Genomic DNA, 4,320 nt, shown 5'->3' on the forward strand with positions numbered 1-4,320 from the left:
TTCCCATAGAGACGGGTAAGTGAAGATACATGCCTGTCATTACCCCAAGGCAAGTAGGATGAACTTTTAAATTCATCATATTTTGATACAGTGATTCTGGTAATTGCTTCGTTTGCCTTTTATTGTGGACTTGCTAGATATTCAGGCAACTGCAAGTTGCTTAGAAAAATGTGAGAAACTATAATGGAAATAATTAGAAGATTGTAATGTTATTTGATAGACACAGGGAGGTGATTGTGAAGGCGAATGCAAATTAAAATAGGAGGCTTAACCTCTCTCTGTTGGAAATAAAGAGGGAGAATAAAAAGGACATGCTGAGAAATCCTATTCCCACACTTCCTTTCCCCCATAACAGATAATATTTGGTTTTGTTTTATTTCTCCTCTTTTTGCAGTTATAAACAGATACATATGTTTATTTCTAGTTCCCCTTCTTAAATAAGGCAATACTTCACTTATTTTTTAGACCTTGTTTTTGTCACATAATCACGTATCTGTAAAATCAGTTCATAGGAATCATTTTCATTCTTTTCAAAGTTGCATGGTACTCTGTGTGTTGTGTAGCTCATTCAGCCAGTATCTGGGTTTAGTATTATATAGTGTGGTCAGGGAGGGTCTCTTCAATAGGTGGCAGTTGAGAGTAGCCTTAAGGAAGTGAGAGAGCAGCTCATGCGGCTGTCCAGGGGAGTTGGAATCCAGGCAGGGAGCACATCTGAGGCAAAGACCCTGAGATGAGCTTCAGGTATTTAAGAACTTTCACAGAAACCATTGTGGGGAAGAGAAGTAAGAAACAACATTGTAAAAGCAGTCAGGATCAGTCCTGTAGATAAAATGTTATGGGCCCTTTTAAAGACTTTGATGTTTTTATTCCCAGTGAAATGGGGAGTTTTAGAGGGTTTTGAAGAGGAGTGAAATTATGATGACGAGTGTTCACAGGAGCTATTCTGGAGGCTGGATGGAGGACAGTAGTGGACACTTGTACGGGGGAGCACATAGGAGGTTCAGGAGCAATACAGGTGAGCACCGTAGGCAGAGTAGGTGAGAACGGGGTGGGGGCATCTGGATGTGTTCTGAAGGTGGAGCTGGGAGGGTTTGCTGTCAGCTTAAGTAAGTGAGGCGACACCTGGAGAGGATGCAGGTGGTGCTGTGTAAGTAGCGAGAGGCCAAGAACATGAGCTATTTTATTATTTAGCTCTTATTTAGCCTTATGCTGCTGTGGATCCTTTATCTTGTCAACTATCTCCCCAGCTAGGTTTAAGTCCCTGTGTGAAGGAACCATATTACTATTTTTTTTTTTTTTTTTTTTTTTTTTTTTTTTGCGGTGCTGGGGATTGAACCCAGGGCCTTGTGCTTGCGAGGTAAGCACTCTACCAACTGAGCTACATCCCCAGCCCACCATGTAACTTTTTAAAAAATGTTTCCTTTCATTGATTTGATTTTTTCTCTTTGATGGTACAGATGGTTAAATCTGCATGTTAGATGATAAGGTGTTTATCAAGTATTTCTCCATTTGATGTTATCTCACATTATTATGTGAAACGTGTTCAGATGCTCTGCTGCCATCAAGTTGCAAGTAGTCTGTGTTTTCAATTAGAAAAGGTCATCCAGGTCAGAACAGTGTTGCGTGTTTATATCAGAAAATCAGACCTATTGTTAGAAAGGGGTATAAATAACATTGACATGGATTATGCACATACTCTGTATCAGGTGCTGAGCTTAGTATTTTAGATTTTGTTTTCATTTAATTGTCACACCAATTTTATAAGGTAGGGGCTATTAAAAAGAAAAACAAGGCTTAGGTAGGTTCAGGACCAAGTTCACACAACAAAAAAGTGACAGAGTAGCTTGAGCCCAGGTCTTTGTGAATCCAAATCCACACCTTCACCTGCTCTGTTGCATACCCAGCCCAAGATTTGATGAGCAACTTTTTCAAAGATTGGTACAGTCATAATTAATCTCTTGTATATGACCTGCAGACATTGTCCAATGTTATTTTGATAAAATGTGAAATTGTACAGAACAGTACAGTTACCAATCACATAAACTTGCATTCCATATCATAATCTGTAATGGGTGTAGAATTCAGAATAGGAGTTTATTTACATATTTATTTATCACTACCATTTGCTGTGTTTATACTATCTGGGCAACCACACTTCACTGCTGGATACTTTTGCATAATCCCAACAACATTATAATATCTGAAAAATAATCCCATAACCTGACTTCTAAACTGATTCTGGTTTCCCCAATTATCACACGAATGTCTTTAAAGAAAAACATCTAACCAAGTTTCACTCATTGCATTTGTTACTATGTTTTTTGGTTTAAAATTGATGGGCATATTTCAGAAACTTTGAAAGACTTAGAAGCACTTTTTAAGAATCAGATCTAGGCATGTACTTAATTGACCCCTGTCACACTGACACTTCTTGAGTAACTCCAGGCCTTGGCTAGTTTTGGATTCTCTATTTCAAAGCAGAGAGTTTCTCTGCATGGTCAGCCCTTCTTTGCACAAGTTTTCTGCCTCTGGTTTCTCCCCAGATTGTTTCTTCTCTAGTAAAGGAGGCTTCTGGAACAGAAGGCCACCCTGCAGATTCAACAACCTTCCCTCTCAGGTCTGCAAGGGAAGCCAGGGAAACAATACTTTCCTTGTTCCCAGACAAGCTAAGGTTTGACTATGAAGTGTGACTATAAGACAATGAGACTGTCCCCAGAAAACTGTGAGAAAACATTTTTGCAGTTCCTCTTTGAAGTTGACTTTCAATGCCTGCTCACCAGCAGCCTGGGAGGAAAATAACTCTCAGTTACCTTCTAGGCACAGGGTTTTTTTGACCTGATTCTTTTTTTTTTTTTTTTTTTTTAGGTACTGGGGATTAAACCCAGAGGTGCTCTACAACAACACCCCAGCCCCTCCACTCTACTTTTTGAGTTAGGTTCTTGCTAAGTTGCTGTGGTTCTCCTGCCTCAGTCTCCCAAGTTGCTGGGATTACAGGCATATGCCATTGCACCATTTCTTACCTTTGGGTCCTGTGGCCTGCCTGTTTTCTGCAGCTGCTGATGACTGTGCTAGTCACTTATTTAGTCCTTGAGGTCAGGGGTTCAATGTGAAACCAGTGGAAATGAGGGGACCTCTTGCATAGATCACTGCAATAAATTTATGTGTGTTCCCTATCCCCAGTTGGAGTCATTAGTTTAAAGGTTATTCTTTGTGACCTTGACCTCAAACTAGGTATCCATGGAGGGATCCAGATTCTTTTGATAGGATTGTTCTCAGGAAAGTACCGATTTTGGATTCCAGTGACCTTCACATCCTTTTCATAATGTTCTGCAAAATGTTGATCAAGTCGAGTGGCTGAATTTCCTTTGGGCTCACAGGCCTGTAGTTTCTTGACCATTTCCCCTATGTAATAGTTAAAAGCTAGAAGCAACGAACAAGCTTCATACACACATTCAGAAAGCAAGGAATTCAGGTTAATAAGAAACTAATGAGGCTGTGCCATCATAAATTAGCTGCAATGGAGTTTCCCAACTACAAACAGAGTATCTGCAAAATAGCAGGGATTTTAAAGGACTTTTAATAAAATGATCAATAGTGTATTGAATTACCTTGAGTCAGACTTTGGAGGATAAATTTTCAAAGACTTACAGAGTTTTAAATAGCTCTAGTAAGAACCTTACTCCCCAAGGCATGCTTGAGATCTCAGCTAGATCTAAGATGTGAGCAGCCAAAGGTAATATGGCCTTGGAGAACGAAGGGATGTGGGTGTGCTGAGTGGACAAACCCGACCAGCGCTGCCTAATGGAAACATACTATGGAACAGGTGAAATAAAAGTTATTTTTTGGTACCAGGGATTGAGTCTAGGTAGCTTAACTACTGAGCCACATCCCCAGCCCTTTTTGTATTTTATTTAGAGACAGGGCTCACTAAGTTGCTTAGGGCCTCACTGAGTTGCTGAGGCTGACTTTGAACTTGTGATCCTCCTGCCTTAGTCTCCCAAGCTGCTGGAATTGCAGACATGCACCACCACACCAGGCTGAAATTAATTATGGGGGGCAGGTATTGGGGATTGAACTCAGCGGCACTCGACCACTGAGCCACATCCCCAGCCCACTTTTGTATTTTAGTTAGAGGTGGGTTCTCACTGAGTTGCTTGTTAGCATCTCGATTTTGCTGAGACTGGCTTTGAACTTGCAATCCTCTTGCCTCAGCCTCCCGAGCCTTTGGGATCACAGGTGTGTACCACTGTCCCAGGCTAAAATTAATTTTAATAATGTGTTTTATTTAACCTACTATATCCACACTACTTTCAACATGTA

The sequence above is a fragment of the Sciurus carolinensis genome, chromosome 1, assembly GCF_902686445.1.
Source record: "Sciurus carolinensis chromosome 1, mSciCar1.2, whole genome shotgun sequence".
Taxonomy (NCBI): Eukaryota; Metazoa; Chordata; class Mammalia; order Rodentia; family Sciuridae; genus Sciurus; species Sciurus carolinensis.